Source organism: Dermacentor variabilis, chromosome 10 (assembly GCF_050947875.1).
Source record: "Dermacentor variabilis isolate Ectoservices chromosome 10, ASM5094787v1, whole genome shotgun sequence".
NCBI classification, from domain to species: Eukaryota; Metazoa; Arthropoda; class Arachnida; order Ixodida; family Ixodidae; genus Dermacentor; species Dermacentor variabilis.
The window spans coordinates 41,336,850-41,358,424 of record NC_134577.1 but is presented as its reverse complement, the minus strand read 5'-3'; the positions used below and the strand labels follow the sequence as shown (position 1 = coordinate 41,358,424).

The 21,575-nt window shown below is 46.1% G+C and overlaps 1 protein-coding gene across 1 annotated transcript in view; it reads left to right on the top strand.

Annotated features, from left to right (window-relative positions):
- Positions 1-2,551: 2,551 nt before the first annotated feature.
- Stacl (SH3 and cysteine-rich domain-containing protein) overlaps positions 2,552-21,575 on the top strand; it is a 351,595-nt gene continuing 332,571 nt past the window's right edge. Inside the window, exon 1 of the mRNA XM_075672475.1 lies at positions 2,552-3,535. The gene's annotated coding sequence lies outside the window, so the exon portion shown is untranslated. The remainder of the gene's footprint in view (positions 3,536-21,575) is intronic.

Sequence of the window (21,575 nt, the reverse complement as noted above, 5' to 3'; positions counted from 1 at the left end):
AACTTTCTCTTGAGCTGCATACTGCGGCGCATTATAATCACAGCTTGTTCGACCTGCTTAAACAAGCAAAACGACGCGGTACGATACCGCCCGCTCTAGAAAAGGCTTCTTAAATGCAAATAACCAAAATGCTTTCAAAAATTAATAGTAATTAAATAGCAAAAGTTTCGAAATTCTAGCGCTGATCTTAATTGGAGGATAACGAAGAAAATGTAGGAGCTAACGAGCACGCAATGAGCTAAAGAAATAAATAAGAAATTAAACCGAAACTTTGGTGATTCACGTACCAAAACGACGACCTGATTGTGGTGCACACCGTTGTGGGGAATTATAGATTCATTTTCATCTCCACCCCTTGTCGGTACATAGCCTTCGCGACCAGGATCGAACCCGTGACCTCGAGCTCAGCAGCGGAACGCTATAGCTACTGATCTACCGTGGCTCGTGCAATGCTCGTTAGAATGTTAATATCAGGCGTGACATTATGCGATAGGAATAGGGCAAAACGAATCACAAAGAAAATAAGTGTAGCAGATACTTTATTCAAATAACGCAATGAGTTGCAGCCGGGTGATTCATGTACTGCGCGGATCAGATAACCAGTGGTATACTACAGCAACATAATGAATGTCAAGGGAAGGCAAACGCAGTCCGCGATGGAGGATGCAAGAGAAATCGAAGAACGCCCACGCGCCGTGCTTGGGCGTCCATTATAAAGAACACCGGCAGTCACAATTTTCCGCAGCCTTCCATGACGACGTCCGTCTTGGCCCGATTTGTAGACTACGCTGGAACAGTGGACAACAGTCAATGCGAACTGCCAGTGACGGCAAAGCTCTCTGCATCTTTAACACAGCGTGCTCTAATCTACGCGCTCTGTAAACGGATGGGCCGACGACGCCTCGTGTGAAGAATGTGGTGGCGAGGAGACTCTTCAACAACTTCTCTGTGACTGTCCTCGCTACAATCTACGCAGACGATCGCTCGAAATCGCGATAGCGCGATTTGACCAAAGACCTATAACAGAGGAACTTATTTTGGAATGCCGACATCACAAGCCATCGCAGCGGAGGGCGACGAGGGCACTGTTGCACTTTTTAACGGCAACAGAATTGTACAAGCCGCTGTAGCCTGAACAGATGTTTATGGCGCTGCAAGTGCTGCTGTGCTATGTGGGGACGGTATGCGGTGACAGTATTTGACTGTAATTGTATGTCTATGCTCCTTTCTTTCTTTATCTCTACTTTGCTATCACTTTACCTCCACCTCCGCTCTCTCCCCAGCGTGGGGTAGCAAGCCGGATCTACCCATTTGTTTAAAATCCCTGCCTTTTCCCTTTCTTCTCTCTCTCTCTCTCTCTCTCTCTCTCTCTCTCTCTCTCTCTCTCTGTTTCACCGCAGATGGCAGGCGCCTCTGCATTGTAACGTGTTGTGCGCAGGACACGTAAGCACAGAGCACGCGTGCGCATAGTTGAGGCTACACTATTACCATAATTCGCTATCTCTATCTCGCGTTTTCCTTCGGCTTTTCACCTTTGGAAAGCGTCAAGCTAGAGACATGGCTCTTCCAACCAATCTTACTGCTTTTCTCATGATAAAAATGGTCCGTCTCTCACTCCACGTTTAAGCTTCCGGCCTTTCCTCTTCTTACTTGGAGATCGTCGTCGCAGGCGTTCTTTCCTGAAGTGGACATAAATTATAATGATTACAGCAATGATGATGATGACTAAGACGATTATTACGGTGAACACAACTTCCTGTCGTTTCCCTTGGGTGTTCGTTTCTTGCTGCTTTCAGTGCACTGAAGGCTTTTCTTTTTTAAAAAATATTCGCGACGATATGTCTGCAGGAGACAGCTTTCCACATCTTTCATAAAAGGTATTAGAAGGCTTTTTTCGGCAAATCTTACTAGTTGATTTTAAGATTTCCGGGAAAATCTGTTCTTTTCTCGTGCTTCTCTCGTACTTTGTATGCGGGGTTGGCTCAGGGAATTGCTACTGACGAAACAATGGCCGCGAACATCGAGTGGAACTAGAACCGGCCGATTTCAGCCATAAGTAGATGGATTCCCACATTGACGTTACACGCACAAGAATTTATACAAGGCGAATCATAATTCTCTCTCGACAGTCTCGCAGTGAAGCCATCGTCATGTCGCTATTTGATGCGCGTGCTAATCTAAAATATAAGTAACGAAGGTGGCGTGCGCAAAAGAAATGCCCGAAAAAAAAAATGAGGAAATGAATCGATTCACCGTTGCCGTGGCCACAAAGAGAAGGGGGGCAAAACAATTGGCGGAACTCTTTATTAGTCCATGCTATTTTTTTACCCTACCTAACGGGGGCAGACGACGCGCGCTCGGTGCTCGAAAGCCGTCGTCTGCTCCGTTCGTGTGCGACGTCGAATCCTAAACCAGAAGTGACATCACAGCCACTTTCACTTCCGGCCGCAGCCAGTGGCGCCGCCAGCGGCGCGTGGCTGGAGCCGAAGACCGCGCGCTCCGAGTTTCGACGCCAATCTAGCTCCAGCGCCCCGTCTGGCGAACGGTGTCGGGCGCCTCCAAGTTTTTAGTTTTCTTTTTAAGTTCCGTTCAAGGCCCGCAGCAGCACTCTTCCGCTGCTATCGTAGATCTTAATTTCTTTTATAGCTTTTTTTTTTCAGAACGCCCTGCCCGAGCCGCACGCTTTGTGTGCCATTCGTAACAACAACGGCGTGTAGTGGGTCTTGCATTCTTATAAACTGGGTTTCGTAGCGCGCTTGAGTGAATGTGACAGTTCGGGACCTGGAACGTAGCTTTCCAACTGTTTTGTAGGCGCCGACCACTCGCGCACTGGAAACAACTAGCTGCGAGACTCCTAGTTGATCTGGATTTCACGGAGCTCGCATTTTCTTTCGTTGGCACTGCAAACTTTCGGGAAGTGTCGAGACGCGCGCTCTACGGCAGCAGACGACATCGCACGACCAAGACGAAATCATCATCGCTATTTCAATATAAGCTGGTAACTTTGCTGCTCTGCGTCGAAGCGCTTCGTTTTACTTTTCCTCTCTCGCCTACGATAGAGCACACGACGCTCTCCTTCGCTTGACTTCCATCACCTGGCTTCACTGTCAAGGACCAAGCCGACAACAGCCCGGATTTGTCGTCTGGTTAGACAGATCAAGTAGACGACGTGACTGAACTGCGCTTCTCTGTGCTATCATCACCCGTGGGTCTCAAAACCTGCAGGATGCATTACGCACTCTACCTGCCGTGACATTGCGATCTTCGTGCGGAACTGAGAGTGCCGAGTGCTTCGGTTGTTCGCGCGCTGACCGTAAGTGAATTTGTGATTCCGGAGATTCGCGACGACCAGTTGAGAGCGCTGCGTTTGTGCCTCGACGTGGGTGGTGGTGCGCGAGTTTTCAATTTCTTCCCCCGCGGTTTCGCACGGCGTCATAACCGGCGTCCCTGAAAGGCACCTGCTCGGCGCTGACGAGGTTGGGAACTGCGAATCGACCATCCGGTGGCCCTGAGGCTACTACGCTCGCATCGACCGGTAAGAGCATTGTTTATTCACGACGCTTGTCCGCGCAACAACTGTGAGGCTTCCGAGACTTGAAATGAGCTTGTATAATGTCTCATTTCTTCGTGATATTTGCTTTCTTTTTGGGCTCCTTCCGTTTCAGCCACAAAGATAACTATGAAAAAATTTCGCTGATCGCCTCATCAAAGTGTTCCGAGGTAAGAAGCACCTGTTACGTGGAAAATCCTAGCCATGGTTTGCTTACGTGGAGTTTACTGCAGTTAACGACTTTTGCTGTGAAGTTTTGTGTGCCGCCGTGACAGGGAATTCCGTGAGTGCATCATGCCGGCTACGCAATTAGGCAAGGCTGTGATGCGGGCTATACATATTCCGTAGCTACTAGACTTGACAAATGCCTAACTGATATGAGTTTACATTGTACGTTTTCCTTTCGCCTGGCTTGCTTTTCTTTTTTACGCCTGTCCCAGCAACGAACTGAATATAACAAATAAAGGTTTCTTAGCTTTTCTCCATGTGCTTCGCCCCTTAGACGCACCTGTTACGCAAACACCAGCAGCTATGGCTATGGCTATGGCATTGCGCTGCTATTTCGTGTTCCTATTATCGCAAGTGAAGAGCAAAAATAAAGGACAGACGCAGGGTATAACACATGAACATGTGCTGTAACCTGTCCCTGCTTTTTGCCCTTCACTTGCAGTATGTCGTGCCAACAAGGCCGAATTTCTATACTTCTCATGTATTTACACTTATTTTTTTTTTATTTTGACACTCTGTGCATATTGCCCAAGTTCATTTGCGTTAGCGGCCGGTTTCGACGCCACTGTGCGTTCGAATTGCGTGCTCTCTCACACAGAAGCAACGCAAGCAACAAAGCACGCTTTACAGGATAATACCTTGTGCTCTTGGCGCAACTGTTACTGGGTCAGAGGTTGGCGTTGTGTCAAAGTTAGATTTTTGTGTAACTTTTAGCCCGCGTATAGCACATTTGAAACACTACGTTTAGTTACCTGCTTACTTTTTACTGCATCGCTAAATGCATCCTCATTCTGTTCGTTCTTTCTTCCCTTCTTTACTGATTTGAAGATCAAAGTGCGCCCGAGTTGCGCGCTTGCCCGCCGACATATCATGCAATTGGTGAAGCACCCTTCGCGGGGACAAGGAACCACACTGGTGTGAACCTGTTGACTAAGGTGGACATGTTGCCTAAGGCGGTTTTACTTAACGTACTAATCTGCCAGATTAGCGTACAGTCGGGTCATTACGTGTCCCGCGGCGTGGATTGAGTCCAAGCAAGAGACCTTCGAAATATCCCGCCAATTTGTTTTGGAGATTTGCGGCAGACCTCAGCCGTTCATTCCATCGATTAATCCATCATCCGTTATTTAGTCCCACGAATTATTGATTAGTTCCGCATTTCGCTGCCATCGGCTAGCCATCGCACAAGTGGTCGCGTGACTGCCTAAGTATGACAATTTCGTCACCAGTGGCGGTCATATGACCAGGGAAAGTTCACCACTAAAAAAAAAACTAATTTTCATTTTGACAGTGGCTTTTCAGGGGACGGATAGCTTCCTCTCTGTAACGTTCCAATATAAATGCAAGTGGACGGTAAATTATCCCTTTGTGAACTATCCCATGCGTCAACCTGCGACCACGCGGCCGGTATCTAGGTGCGCGTGTCCTCTGTTGCAGGGCGTCCGCTCTGAACAGCCCAATGACCACGCTTGTGTCTGGGCCGAATGTGTCGCGCGCGGTTACCGTTTAAAGGCTGACACTCAGTAGGACGCCTTTCCCAGAGCACAAGACGGCCGTTACTCCACGGAGTGACAATAAAGAGGCAACAAAGGTGACGAAACTAATGCGCTCGGTATGGCTTTTCTCAGGAGCGACGATGTCTAGCTATTTGCTGTACACTTCTATGTTGCTCAGGGATGAGGCTCTCGTAGAAGCGTCTTAATTTACGGACCTGATCGTTGCGATAACCTACCCTGAAGGAAGCTTGGGGAATTTCAATTACGTTAGAGATTTGTTGAATGTGTTTACTTGTTATTTTTTCCTTACTTTTCATCAATATACCTTTGGCGCGAGCGTCTTCTACGCTCGGGTTTTATTATTACTACTTTATTTATTAGATAATATGCAGAGATATACAATGCCATTGACTCAGCACGCTTTCCTTTTTAAAGCTTTACGCTTTGTCACTGGCTTTCCAGAACTAGTGCGCCGCATTCATTGGCATAAGCTGCACAGTGGAATTGTCGATAAGAAATGAATAAAACATGAATTCCAAAACAAATCTTCTCAAGATACGGTCCCTGATCACGCTGATAACAGCACATATCGTTCCGATATGTGCTGTTATCCCCGCATCCCCGTATACCCGTAATTCCGCCTTTTTAAATCTGCGCTACATGACAGACTGATTACGGTGGCTTCTCGCGCCTAAGTGGCCTTCCTCTGTTTGTCCTAACACTACTTCGCTGTGCACGGGATAGCCAATCGGAAGTTCCTAAATGGCACTGGCGTTCCTCCAAAGCTTCCCTCTTGCATCATCCTTCCGCTCCGTCCCCGGAATTTCTCTTTTACGTCATCGCTGCGCTCGCACCACCTAGCCTTATAGCCACGGCGTTCAAGCAATAACCGCGTCCCGCAGGGCCTTGCGCTGTCAGGTTCCTCGCGCGACTGCTACGTCGTCCACTCACTCTAGCAGAAGACCTCGCGCGTGATCGTCCACTATAGATGTCCAGCGTGCTGCGATCCTTTTTCGGGAAGATGGAGCTGTCGAGCGCGAGACGCCCCAGGCGGGCCCCTGTGCCAGACCGCGTTTTCTCTTGGCTATTCTTTTTCTTCTTGGTTTGATTGTAGTTTCCCTTTTCTTTTTTGTAGCTGTTACGTGTATGCCTCTCACTTATGGCAGTTCCCCTGTTGCTTTGTTCACCCTCTCTCGTTCTCCCTCGGCTTTTCTTTTTTTCAATTGCTTTTACTTCGTTTCCGCCGTATTCTACAAAGAGATGACGTCCTTGACCATCGTTGAACAGCAAGCACCCGTCATTACACCCAGCCGTTCAGCGCCACTTTTTTCCTTCTTTTTTTATGCATGTCATATCGGTCTTAGGCGCTTCCGGATATATTTCCTGGCATTAGCCCAAGTCGGAATGAGTGAAGGAAGAAGAAAAGGAAAAACAAGCAGAAAAAAGTGGTGCGCTAAACGTTACATTAGGGCCAAACCGTAAACTTTAGTACTCCGCTTTCACCTGTTTTCTTCTCTTCTCCTTTATTTATTTATTTTATTAGAAGTTGTGCTAATGTCAAGAAAACGTCATTAAATACAAACTCACCGAAACCGTCGCCCCTCCGTTTCCAGATACTTTGAGGCATCTATGTCCCCTTTGTGGTATTTACTGGCTTTTTTTTTTTAGCTTTTGTAGTTGCAGTACCTTGTTCTGTCCGTTTTCGTTTATTTCTTTTCTCAATATTTAAGTCAGCCTCTCAATGTTTTCTTTTTGGTTTTGTTTTCTTTGTTTTCGCAGGCAACGTTAAATTTATAGCTTTGTGTCAGCGCGTAGGGTTGGTGGGGGGAGGGGGGGTTGGATTTATTATCAATGACGTGAAGTTCTTTAACATGCAAACCGATCTAGATAGACAAGTGAGGTTTTTCTATTATTTTGTTCATTCTGCCTCCATTGCAATGCCGCCGCTACAGCCACAAGTAATTCCCGCAACATCCTTATCAGCAAAGGAAAGTGGCACTGAGGCATGGCAGTACACACAAAAACGCCAAGAAGCGCAGTTCAGTGCAGTACCTAAACAAATGTACACAGCCCAACCTAAACAACTCGAGAAAGACCGATTGAGATTTCGCTTGCATAGCCTTCAGTGAGAATACTTTTCCTTCCAGGACACGTCAGCTGGGAACGTTTAGCTGTTATTAGTAGAGATAACGTGACAAAGTAAATAAAGTCGCCTATAGTTACGGTCGTACTCGTGGCACGCACACACACGTGCACACACTCGCGCTAATGCACGTCAGTGCTTTGACGCACAATGCTGACGCGCCGCTAACGAGAAAGACAAATCAAGAAATGCCCCGTCTGCCTTTTTGTACACCAACATCGACTTGGTCTAACCTCTATCTTACGTCGATGCAATCGCGACTAACGCAAGTTGTTAGCACAGCCATATGAAACAAGCACGCCAAAACTACGAGATTATATCAACTTGATAAAGAAGGAAATAGGTCGTCGCAATCAGAAACATTCATCCGTCATTGCGAGAGACTTCGAAGTTGTTAAGCATAACTCACCTGATCACAGCTAATGCGCGCGGTTAGCCTTACTCACACAGTAGCGACAGACCAAGACTGTCGAGGCTGCTTAAGCAGAGACGAGTCTCCCAGACGCCAACCTTTGTTTTTTTTTTTTTCTTAGACATACCCTCGGTTCGTGCTTACTCCCGCCAGATAAAACAAGAGATGGGCAAGACAATCAGACCATGTTGCGATGGGATTAATGGCGAAAGCGTGCCTGCCGCAGCGGTGATCCTTCCTTCGCTCAGCGACGCGTCACCGCGCGCACGTAGCACCTTTGTTGTCCGTTGCTTGCGCGTGCAGCTGCTGTAGCGAGCGAGCGCGTGTGGCGGGGTACGAGTGTGCGGCCGCGATCGAGTGAGGAGAGAAAAAGAAAAAAAGGGGCCGGTCACGGCACCCTAGGGAGCCTTGCACGCACGGCCGATCTCGCCGACGCAATCCCGCACGCCCGCCCCGAACTCGCTGCCTAGCTCCCATGCCTCTCCGTAAACCCCTCTGCCGCACTCTCCTGCGGAACCGAACGCAGATGCAGGCAACGTCTGCCACAAAAGCCTGGCGCGCTCCGCGGCGAAGCGCAGGCCTATAGGCAGGAATGGGAGAAAAAGTGACGTCGTGATCACGCCAGTGGAAGGCTTCAGATTATTTGTTTGTTTTTTTTTTCACTTGAAGGTATCCACAGACCAGGCGTCCGGTATAGCAAGTGAGCGCGTTTAAACCAGTTCGGCTCTCCTTTATGCTCATTTCAAAGCATTGAATGAATGAATGAATGAATGAATGAATGAATGAATGAATGAATGAATGAATGAATGAATGAAGGAAGGAAGGAAGGAAGGAAGGAAGGAAGGAAGGAAGGAAGGAAGGAAGGAAGGAAGGAAGGAAGGAAAGAAAGAAAGAAGCGTTTTTAACACAAATCAGGCTCTATGGCCTAAGTGGGAAGAGCTGTGCATTATAACAGAGGAGGAGGGTCATCCACACCGTCGGAGTCAGCGTGGATGACGCCTGTACCGTGGATGAATGCGTAGAGGACTACGACTGCTCCTCGCACATTCACTCCTTGCCAAATAGTTCAGTGTATATGTAGGTATTCAAATATCGGAGTACAGATGGAGAAATATAAAGAAAAGAAAAAATTCCTCGGCTATGTAGCACGTCTAATCAAGTGTTTAGGTAAGCACCACAAGCCCGCCTGAAGAAATAAAAGAGAGCAATTCCTTCTTTTCTTTCATTTCTTTTTCGGTTGGTAACACGGCACAGTTATGTCGCTCACATGAGTTTGACAAATGTACACTATTTGTCCTACGTGAGAATGACCCTCAATGCGCTCGCTCACATTCAGTCAGGAAGCGTGCGAATCGAGGCAGTAAAATCGGGGAGAAAAGTTTACGCTGACAACGAAGACCATGACTGCTCACGCATGTTTTCTTTTTATTACATGGCGTTTAGGAGACGTTGCCTTTAATTGGCGCAGGCTACTGCCTTTACCATAGATATATCAAAAAGAAATCACCTAAGAGCTTTAAAACTGCCCACGCGCTGTAAGAAAAGCAATCGTGCACCGAACTCTAAACGAAAATTTCTATTCAGTAACGTCAATACAATTTTAGCCAATGTGTAGTCTGGTGAGCCAGAAATGCCTCGCGACTGCAGCCTAGTAAAAATGAGTGTCATTTTTATGCTTTCTAAGGATCGACGCAGGAAAAGGCGTTTGTAGAGAGAGAGGCCAGAGGGAAACTTTTGGCCCCGGATGGCGTAGCTGTCTGCCTCACAGCGGAGACCGTGACTATGCTGCCACTAAGGTGTGCCCACAGCTGCACTCGACATTCACCGGGTTATCTCTCAACAGTAAAGCCATCGATCACACTTATGCCCAGCTTCAGTGATCAGGCGACAAACTTTGTTGTAAAAATGACACGCATAATGGCTTCTTCACATCAAAATGGCAAACAGCGCCGCATGCAGACCTTACGGGCGTGACAAAATTATAGAGCGCTTTCTGTACTGCTGCCCTCCCTTCTACCGACGGCGAGACTTTCTTATATTATTTTTAGCTGCTTAGGTGAAAGACCACGCTCGGATGAAGAGAGCGTGAGACTTTGGTTCAAGTACTTGGGCACGTGCGTAACTACTAGATCACCGCAGCACTTTTCGAAGGCAACTGCATTCAACCACTGTACGCTACACCAGTGAATGTTCCTTCGCGGAAGTATGCACAGCGACTCTTTGTTCTTTGTTTCCATTCTTCCTTCCTATCTGCCACGTGTAGAACAGTCAATCGGGCGCCACCTTGTTTAACCTCCTTGTTTAAACGTCATGTATTGTGAGAGATATAAGGTGGCGAGAATGCGAGCATGAAATAAACAGGGAGAAAATTGGCGCTTGTTGCTATGGCAGCTGCAGAGTTCTTACTGTTTAACACGGCGGGCCGCAGACGGGTGATATAAAGAGAACGAACAAACGCTCGTGCTTTCATTCCACCCCCTCATTTCCCGGCCTCCGGCTCAGTTCTCCACACTTTCTGTATCTTGCGCTTAATCCTTTTTTCCAAAGCACACTAGGCCTGCATTGTGCATGAAGCACAGAAAGGTTGCGTCGTTATCGTGCCAGGCGCACGCTGGTTGGGCTCCTTTCTTTCCTTCTCTCTTTCGCTTATTCTCCATCTATTTGGTTATTTCTTTTCCTTCCATTTTCTTGTGGAAGTCTCTACTGCAACGGCAGGGTATACACTTCTGAGAGTCGGAATTTCTACGGCACATGGAAACGACTGAAAGAACAAGAATGCGAGTACCAAACCAAACCTGGCTATGAACATTAGCCATTTATACATTTTTAATAGCATGATGCTTCTGCAGATTTTAGCAGAGTTGGAAAACGCCGGAGGAAAAGCGGTGCCTATGACTGAGGTGAGATGAGAGAGAAAGAGAGGAAAGGCGGGGAGGTTAACCTGAAGCGAGTTTCCGGTTTGCTACCCTGCACTGGGACGGAGATATAGGGTTCGCAAAGACGGCAAAGAGCGAGAAGAAAAAAACGAGCAAGAAAAAAAAGAAGAAGAAAAATGGAGGCATTTAACAGAAAAGGCGTTCCAGCCGTATGCGTTCCCATAGGCCGGTCCATCTCGAGAAGCGGAGTAGCGCTTGCACGGCCCTCTGATGCGATGTCAAGTCGCGTCGATGTTTCAAAATTATTTCTTCACACAGAGGCTGGTCGTCCAACTGGTTCAGCCCAACGGAAAGTGATTGTCTCTGCACACTTTATTGCGGGCACTGGCAAAGAACATGGCGATCGTTCCCGCGTCGCCGAATTGCCACATACTGCGGTGTCGGCCATCCTTATGCGGAACGCAGAGGCATTTATAAACGCGACGCCCAACCATAGACCTACGCAAAAGGGCCGCGTCTCTTCGGAGAAGTCTTCGAGGAAGTCGGAGGCTAAAGTTGGATCCAGGGTGTGTAAATGGGTGTCCGTAAAATGTGGCTCATTCCATTCTGATATAATGTATTTGCGTGCAAGTAGGCGGAGCATCCTTGCAGCATCTGTCCTAGACAGCGGAATCGATAGGCGGTTGTCATCTGCATGAGCTGAACGAGCAGCTTGATCGGCACGTTCACTGCCGATGGTACCACAGTGACTTGGTAGCCACTGAAAAAATTATTTCATGTCCTTGCTCAGTCACGTGGTGTATGGCTTCTGTGATTTCAAGTACCAGCTGTTCATGCGGACCGCGCCGTAAGGCTGACAATAAGCACTGCAGTGCCGTCTTCGAGTCGCAGAAAATGAACCATTTGTGTGCTGGTTCGTAATCAAAAAAGTGTAGTCAGACTTGAAGAGCTGCGAGTTCTGGTGCCGTGAACTTTGTCAAGTGAGATGTTTTCAGCTTGATAGTGGTGGCCTTTGCTGGAATGGCGACAGCTGCGGTAGAGCTTTTTGACAGGACGGAGCGGTCAGTGTATATGCGGGTGTAATACCGGTACTTCTTATTTAATAGGAGTAAGATAAGCTGTTTAAGAGCTGGTGATGATATATCTGCTTTTTTTTTTTACGGAAGCCAGGCATTGTCAGGTTCATCTTTGTTTGAATGAGACACCAAGCAGGAGTTGTAGGCCTCGCGGCAGGTGGGAAGCAAGATGCTATAGTCTCACGATGTCCTGATACCATTCCGCAGAACGAGGCACGTGATCTCTCCGCAGGTAGAGAAGCTAGATGGTAACAAGGAGTATGGCAAGGAGCCTTACGTGTACTCTTAGAGCTTCAACTGAGATGTGGGTCCTGATGAGGTGGTCTCTTGTGGTTGCAATAGTTGCCGCCCTAGACATACTTCGAGGAAGACCTAGGCAAATCCTGAGCGCCATAGCCTGACCGCTTTGAATTGTACGTAGGCTCGTTTTACTTGCGTTAATCAATACTGGCAAGCTGTATCGCAAGAAGCAGAGTAAGAGCAAGGGGTAACGTAAGAAAAACGTAATCCGCGAAAAACGGAAGGGAGGCGTAATAGTCCCACTTGACACAACTGCGCAATCATTTCGAAAATGTAAATAAAACTCAGAACCATTGAGTGCCAGCCGATAGTTAGTTTGTCTTGTTATATTCGCACGTGCAGGACTACATCTACAGCGACCAGGCTAATAAAACTTAAAGTCCAGTTCTTTTTGATAATTGCTTTCATGCCATGTGTTCAACTTACTTTTCTTTCGTGTTGAGCATAAGACAATAACTGTAGAAGAGAGCGTAGAATGGTCGATCGATTACTTTATCTCTTAGCTCACTTACCTAAACCCTGCTGAGCCGCTGATCAACACTTACATTTACCAATTGATAATAGCATTTATTTAATCATTCTGTCACCGAAGCGTGGGTTGGTTGATTCATTATAACATTGAGCGGCCTCATTTTTGAAGGCATGGGTATTGATATCTGTACTGCGTTGCGCCTTGCAGCTGCCATCAATAGAATTCATTATTATTCATGTCTGATCTTATAGAAACACTGTAAAGCAGTGATTTGGGCTTGTTAGTAAGACATCGTGTGGCTTATAGCGCGTGAAAAAGACAAGGACGAAATGGAGACGTGACAAACACACTTGCTCGAACTAAAGATTGCTGCAAGTAAGCGCCTGTGTGTGTCACGTCTCCTTTTCGTCCTCGTCTTTTTCACGCGCTATAAGCCTCACGTTATAGAAACAACTGCTTATCTTTTGTCCGTAATTTATTATGCTGATTTCCAGAGCAGAGACAAAAAAATAGATATCTTAACGGCTGATTACGCTGGCCTAACTCAAGTTCTATACCAATTTATTTGTCAGATGACGTTTCTACAAAGCTCCTTGCCGCGTTTTCACAATACCAAAGCCGCTATACTACACCTACGCGTAACGTCGAAGGAAATAGAACCGGTAATTGTGTTAGCTGGTCGACCACCTTGTCTAATAGTAGTTCTGGCCCATGTAGACATCCTCACAAATCAGCCTTGATTACGTGTACTTTCGTATGGAAACACAGCAGTGAAAAAACTGTCACCTGATTGCGTTTGCCATGCCTAGTCGTATTCAAGTTTCATATAAAGCTTCCGTTAAAAAGGCGGATGGCATACATTTACTGACACTCTCTACATTTACGTACACACATGTAGGTGATCAATTAAAGGGATATTGCGTCTTTTCAGATTACTACTGCAGCGGGGTCTAACAAATACCGTTTTTATTTATTTATTTATTTATTTATTTATTTATTTATTTATTTATTTATTTATTTATTTATTTATTTATTTATTTATTTATTTATTTATTTATTGATACTGCGGCCCTGTTTCCAGGACCTTAGCAGGGTGCATACAAAGTGAAAAACATCCAAGTACAATATACAGCGATACATAACATAGGTCACTCGCGATGTACAAATGCAAGCAGTTACTGAATAACACACAGTAAATCACTCGCTACATAAACATAGGTGCGACTCAAATGATGGCAGTGAGCATTGAGTTACAACGTCATCAGTAAGATTATTCCATTCAACAATAGTTCTGGGGAAAAAGGAAAATTTGAAGCAATTCTTTTTAGTAATTAACGGTGTTATTGTCTGTGAGTGTCGATGACGTGTAGCATATCCAGTAGAGGAAGTGATAAAGCGTGATGTATCAATGTTGTATCAATGCTGCAGGTAGCTTTGAACAAAATTTGGTGCAGAAACTATCCAAAGTGATTAACTAACGAAGAGGAGCGCCTGACGTCGACTAAAGTACACCCCACTCGCATTCTATAGCTGATGTCCTCTTTCTCGGGAATTCCGAGCAGCCTAGCGTTGGCGTTCTTTCTCATGGCGCGAACGATGGTGCGTTCCTCCAATTATTGAGCGGGGCGGTCGCTGTCGAGCAGGATCTTGGTTTGGGCTAGTCGGCGAGCCATGTTCAAGAAGTTCTGCAGCGCTATCTAGACACGGACGTGGAACACATCCGCCAGGAAGGACGCGCTAACTTCCGATTTTATCATTCAAAACCGCAATCCACTTTCTTTGTGCGCAGCTAAGTCACGTGATCACGGTAAACGTGCTACAGAAAAAAAACGTCGTCAAAACGAAACGCGAACGCTCAGCGATAAACTACGTATACCAATCAAAAACGCACGCGCAGAGAGTTTCCCACTCGTTTCGTACGGCGTTCCTCACAAATCAAGTCTGCCGCGCAAGTTTTGTGCGCCAAATATGCAGGCATTCGGAGACTCCCTAGTACCGGAAAGCACGTTTGGCCAGCGAACGTATACGGTCGTCGGTCATAAATATTGTCGCGCCACACGGGCGCGTTGCTTCGCCTCAGCCTTTGGGCAATAATCGAAGTGTCGACGCACACGGCCTCGACGCTCATCGGCTTTCGCGGGCACGACGGAGCAACCGCGAAACCGCCGCGACCTGCCCCGGTTGGAAAGAGGAATGGAAAACGCGAGACAGTGATTTCGATCGCCCAATGGCGTGCAGGTTACGAAGTTGACGAACGAGAGAGTGAGACTCGCGATACACCGCTGGAGCTTTCTTATTTTCCCGTGACAGAGCGTACGCCCGCGCTTGTTGGTTCGTTTAGAAGCCGCTGTTTCAGCTGCAGATCAATATTCGATTGAGCTGTCACGCGATACATTTCTCTACGCCTATCCACGAATGAACATATCACGGTGTTCAACCGGAATTGCGCTGATTCTTTGGCGAAAAGCCAGCAAATAAGTGCCACATTACAAGTCTTCTAGGGCTACATGAAGGCATGCACTTAAATGTACGCTAAAGAGCAATATTAACTTGTTTGGAGCTTTAGAAGAATATGCACGGTCGCTTCTCATGGGTCGCAAAACCGGGCGAAAACTAGACCATACCCAATTGTCAGCTACATTCACAAGGGTTGTTTAGGAACCGCAAGTGAAGCGCGACTAGGTCATAGGAATGCAAAACTGGTCAAGAAAAAAAAGAAAATATAGCGAGAACAAGGCAATCATTATTTCGTTCTCACAAAATAAAAAGAAATATTGATCAATTTTATGTAAGTGGGACGTGCAAAGAAAAGACGAGTGCCTTTCACTTCATCAACATTAAAAAATACGTTTTTATAAAGAATAATTACGCAATTAAATATAATCAATGAATTAATGAATCATACCAATTAACTGGTTGCATCCATCACAAGTGATGTCATACATTGTAACATGTCCTTCGCAACCCTACCTTAATCCACGTTAATCCAACTTACTCCCATTTGTACCAACCTTAATCCACCTTAATCCGCTTCAATCGACCTTGCTCTCATTTGCACCAGCTCTAATCCACTTAAATTCACCTTCATTCACTTTGCTCCACCTTAAGTCCCCTTACTCTAACTTGATCTAGCTTTAATTCATTTTACTTGATTGTAATTCACCTTAATTCCCATTAATTACCCATGATTACTACCAGTTAACGTTGTTATAGCATTTGCTATATTTTGTACTACTGACGTCATACGAGACGCTGATGAGGTCACATAAATTTTTGGTACAACTAGTTGCGGACAACAACGGCGGCTTTTCTGCCTCATCGAACATCTAATACTTTCGCATTAATAAAAGATGTTCTGAGCAAAACAGCAAGTTTCATTCAGTTGCTAACAGGACCTGTGGACCCAGTCCCTACGGGAGCTGCAAGCAGGGTGGGTAAGCCAGCATGGCAAGGATGATTAGTACACGGATTCGCCTAAACTTCGTCCTTCAAACAGCTTCACGACCTTGCAAACTGGTCATTTTCAACAACGTACCCAGCGTTCCATATAATTAAAAAAAACGTGAATAAATTTATCCATCGGCAGAATCCGAACAGAGAACCTTCAGCGCAGAACCCTTATATTGAAATTGTTATGCAACGCACGCATGCGTTGACAAGAGGCATCATCATCATCATCATCATCATCATGGCTACACCCGCTGCAGGGCAAAGGCCTCTTCCATACTTCTCCAACTACCCCGGACAAGAGGCAAGGAAATTATTTAAGAATTTCTCGCCGGCGAGCCAGCTCGTTCAGATGCTTAGCGCGTTTCCGTGTAAACACCTCGCCAGGCATAACCGCCGCAATTAATAGCGATACTGCGTGTTCAGAGATTCTTATTGCCTTCTGAATTAAAAAAATGACTATACCTCGCTTTGATATGTAGCCTAATAAAAACAGGTAAAGAGAAAGAGAGAGAAAATGATAAATGAAAGGTAGGGAGGTTAACCAGGACTGAGCCCGATTGGCTACCCTACGCTGGGGAAAGGGAAAGGGGGACGGAAAGATTAAAAGAAGAGAAAGTCCGCTGGGGATATCAGTCGGTCACTTAGTCCGGATCACAGACGCTGACTCAATCCGGTCGCTTTCAAATATCGCAGCAGCGCTTTTGTGGCCTTTTGTAGCTGCGATATGCGAGGCCATGGTCCCAAGATCTTGTTCAAGGTGAACGGCTTTCTATCTAGCTGATTGAGAGCTGTGCAGGGGTCTTGCCTTTCATTTTCAAAAACAGGTAAAGCGCATAATAAACAAAGCCACAAGAACGTCTGAAGCCACAAGCTAGAAGATCAGACAAAATGCATGCACTAAGCATCGTCCCCGTGGTGGATGAACGATCACAGCGCGAGAGTTCCCTCTAGTAATTATTGCAGCAAAACTATGTTCGTACCTGTATCAATAAAGGTGACGTCAATTCATTTTTCACGGGATATGACGTCACTTGATCTTTTGCGGCACCGTAACTCTTCCCTCTGCACACAGAAGGCGCCAAGCCCCATGAGCCGCAGATAACCCTGAATTACCCAATGTATCGCATATGTTAAGCGGAATTTCATGCCTCAAAATGATGATTGAAGCGTAAGAAGCTTACTGCAAGGCCCGTAGTTGCGTTGTTGATATGCTAGAATTTCAGCCGTGGATAGTTAAGCAAGCCCAATGCTTATTATGCGACTGTTACAATATTGAGGTTATAACTGAGGAAACAAAATTCCTAGATATTTTTCTTTTTTTTACAGACAAGGACTCTCCACGGCCAGAAATAAACGCCAGCAATTTGTTCGAATTGTCGTTGACATGGAGCTCTGTTTGGCCATTAGTGGAATAAAAACCATGTTTCGAACGTTTGAACTACTATGGAAACTTGGCTTCCCCGTATACGTATACCTTGATATATGCTTTATTAGTTCCTTTTCATGCGTTTGGCCTAGTTCATTACTAAAGAAAATTAAGCCCAAATGTGCCTTGCTTGAATTCGCATCCAAGCATACCCGCCGTTAAGGTATTTCTATGCACGAGAAATAATCAAATCTTCCTAGGTTGGGCCTTCTCGTTTTTTTTGTAACTGTACTACATACTTACCGATAAACCGTTAAATGCGCTTGAGTAACTGTGAGAGTTTATGACGTCAAGTTGAATCGACGCGGGAAACACAGCATGGCTTTCCCGCTCCATCTTTCGTTATCCCATCCTTTCTGGTTTACAAACATTTGCTTCGTGGTAGCATCTGCAACTTGTCACTTGTAAAATCGCAATTATCTATTACAGCTTAGCTCAATGTTCCATTGAGTGCGCCTTCAGGACGCTGAAAAGAATTCGTTAATCCTGTAGTACTTTACGACATTGACACTCGGCACAGTTTAAGTTGCCTACACGAGTCCGCGCTTGCCTGCGTGTCGATGATTCGTAAACATTATCAATCATATGATTACCAATCTAAATTTCTATCAAGTATTTGTGCGACGTGTGCGAACCCCTTCATACATCGCGCGTTAGTTGAACTTAACTAAGCGCATACACTACTTATCAAAGCTAAGCGCCTGATTAGCCCTTTCAACATACCTCGAGGTAATTTCAATGTAGCAACCTAATGAGCACGATGGTACTTATGTAAATAATTTGCAGATTGTAGTTCGTTTACGGATTCGCGTTCAATGTTGTAAGGCCACTGAGCCGTGATAAGCTTTCTACGTTAAAGCAGCGATTTAGCTATTCCTAAGCGCTTTCCTGATGCGTTGATTTCTTTGGTAAAAGGCTATAAACTGACGCAAGTTGAGTGAGTGAAAAAGGAGAGTCGTTTTCACCAGCTAAAGTTTTTAAGGCGGCGATTGGTTAGTGGCCACGTGAGATGTCATTTACTTGAAGTATACTTGAATGCGAAGCGTGCGGAAAATATAATTTACGAAGCATGTTGGCCCTCAACAACTGTGAAGCAACCGCGAAGGCTATCCCGTTTGTACTGCTTGGAATAATGATTAAAGAACACTTTCTAGTGACAGGCACCAATCCCTGACACCTCTTACATTAACGGCAGTCTGACGAATACTGTTTGTTCCATCAATCAGCTAAAAAAAAATGCTTTTCGCGTTTCGCTAAAGAAACGCCTCACTTGCGTCAGCATTCAAAGATCGCTTTTCCGATTTCGCATATCCACAGCAATAAAGCGTGACGTCACCCCTGTGCAAAAAAAGGAGAGGGGAGGAATCGAACTATTGAGCGCGCTCTCTAACGACGCAAGAACGGCGAATGTCGGTCCATTGTTCACCATTAGAGGCTGCATACCGGTCAGGCGAAATTGCGGGATTCTGACGCATTGTTTCACAGCCGATGGGAGAAAACAGCCGCGAGGAAAGAGGAATGACTGGGCGTTTGATCATGTCAGGCCACATCATCCGTCATGAAGTTTGTTTAGACAGTTTCTTCCACGCTATATTTGGCAAGAATAGATGTAGGGAAAGCTATCGATTATCGTTAGTGCCTAGAAATGGTGCTTCAGAAATGGCGCGAAAATGACGGAAAGATCTCAAAACTCGTTAAGCTGCATTACGCAAAAGTTCTATTCGGGTTGTGTTCATTGCGCAACACAAAAGTGCCAAGTAACGTAAGAATGTCTTAGGAAGTTCTACTTCTCCTTTGTGAAAAAGTCAATAGCCTCGCATATACGTTGCAAAACCCTCGGCACCGAACAAGCCATTCCAGCCTATACTGATCCCTTCTAAAGAATAAATGATAAGGCCCTACGGCTACCATTTAGGGGTTTCACACGTTCAGACTCTTTCGAAACTACGCGGGACACTTCTGGGATCGTACTGTGTGATCGCGCGCGCGCGGGTGCGTGCATTGCGTGCATGTGAGCGTGCGTGTGCGTGCGTGCGTTAGTAAAGCAGGGCAAAGGAGGTGTAGGTGTCCCATAGTTTCGCTAGCTACTCCTCGCTACAGAGCGAACAGAAAAGACAGACAAGCATACAAAAGAGACCAACTGCAATCTTTTACGCAAGTACAATTACCCACAAGGCTAGATCGACCAGTGTGAAGTTCACTGGGGCACAGCACTACAGTACCAGCTCATGAACAACACAATGTTCGTACGCAAAATGCACACAAATAGATACGCTTAATTACGTCAGCGGAGTGACGCGGGAGTGATTTCGAAAGAAGGTGTAAGTTCTGGATCCTCTGGGAAATCTTATGTTTTCTATGGCGATTATTTGATGATGATTACTTATTGGAAGATAGTCACCTAGCTTGCCTAAGCTAATCGGATATGCTATACTTGCCTATTGTTCTACCATTCTGCCTACATCTACTTAATCTTTTTCTTTCTTTCTTAGAACCTCCATGTCTATACCTTGCACAAAACCTATGCCTTAACGGATCCGCTCCTACCGATATCTTCCCTGCTTCTCTTCCACCAATACTCTAGATATCAGTTGCTTATATCGGCTGCTGACCGGTTAATGCTTCCATAGGCTTTAAAATTACGGCTGAAGCGCGCACTCGCTGCCTGCGCCGGCAATTTCGATCTTAGTGCTCGCGACCTTTACAACTTGGGCCAAGAAGTGTTTGGCAGGCGGAGGTGTCACAAAACAGCGGTTAAAGCCTTCAAGCTTAACTCTTGTCATCGGTAGCATAAACATGAATCCGGCAGACATATAATGAAAACAGCAGTCTGAAAGGAGCGGCCTACAACTGCAAATTTTGCACCGTTGCCTTAATGCAGATAAGGAAAACGTTACCAGCCATTCAGCGCTTGTAGTGCTGACTTCCTGCCCTTCACATGGAGCCTTTGTTACGCCTCTATTAAAGTTTTTTCGCGATATTTTGTTATTATGTCTGGGCTCAGGCGGGATATCTTTATTACACACCAAAAAAAGCATTTCGTTGTTATAGGCCTCCCCATCAATTTTTTCCAAAACACCCAAAAGAACTTTTGTCACCATTGGCAGTGTCTTGATTGATGAGTTCTATCAGCTTGGCTCATATTAATCAGCCCGAGGTCGCTCCAAAGTGCACGTCAAACGCGAACCTTTCGCGATCTACGAATTTGCTTTTAAAATCAAATAGCGATCTGCTTTTTATTTATTACATTTTTTTTCACAAGGTGTGCACGGATCTTTTGTGCGCATCACAAAGCCTATCCTGAACGCACTCCCTCACTATCTCAGCTGTCGCTTGATGGCGTCCTCCTCTCACGGTGACCCGTTCATCTGTCCTTGCGGCACATAATTAATGAAGGGTCCGCTAATGAGCGCATCCTCCGTGATGCCCGGCGCACAGATGCCGCCATCATCTAATGATCGTGGCACATTCTTGCGGCGTAAACAACAGGTGACCCGAAATCGATTCGCGCCGCTCCCTTCTTTCGACCTTGCACGCAGGGTGACAACAGAACCGGCTGGCTCCTCTTAAGGGCCGTCCGAGTGTAAAAGCGAAACGTTCTGAAGAGAAATGCAGCCTACAGTACCGTACGTATTTTCGGGTATCTATTACAACAGGAGAGTAAAAATCTTAGGCACGGGATTTGCAAGCATACGCGCAGAGGTTCTCTTATAACTACCAGCTGCGCACCACGGTAGCTTAGTGTCGAAGGCGTTGCACAGCTGAGCACGAGCTGGTGCATTCGATACCGAACGTGGCGGCCCCGTTGCAGTGGGGGAGGCGAAATGCGAAAAAACGCTCGTGTACCATGTATCGGGTGCACGTTAAGGACTTCTGAGTAGCCAAAATTATTCCCGAGTTCCCCCCACTACAGCGTGCCTCTTTATAATCTCGTAGTTTCGACAAGCAAAAGCCCAGATCTTAATTTTTTTTAACTGCCCGGCACAACTCTACTCATCGCTCTTGTCATCGCACCAGTAGTTACGACGAGTGACGGGCTACGAAACGCAGGCTAGCGATAAAATGCTCCTACGTAAAAGAAGTTTTGTGAATACGCACTTAGAGTGTCGTCTCCCGATGGCCAGGCATCGGGCGAAAATGTAACTC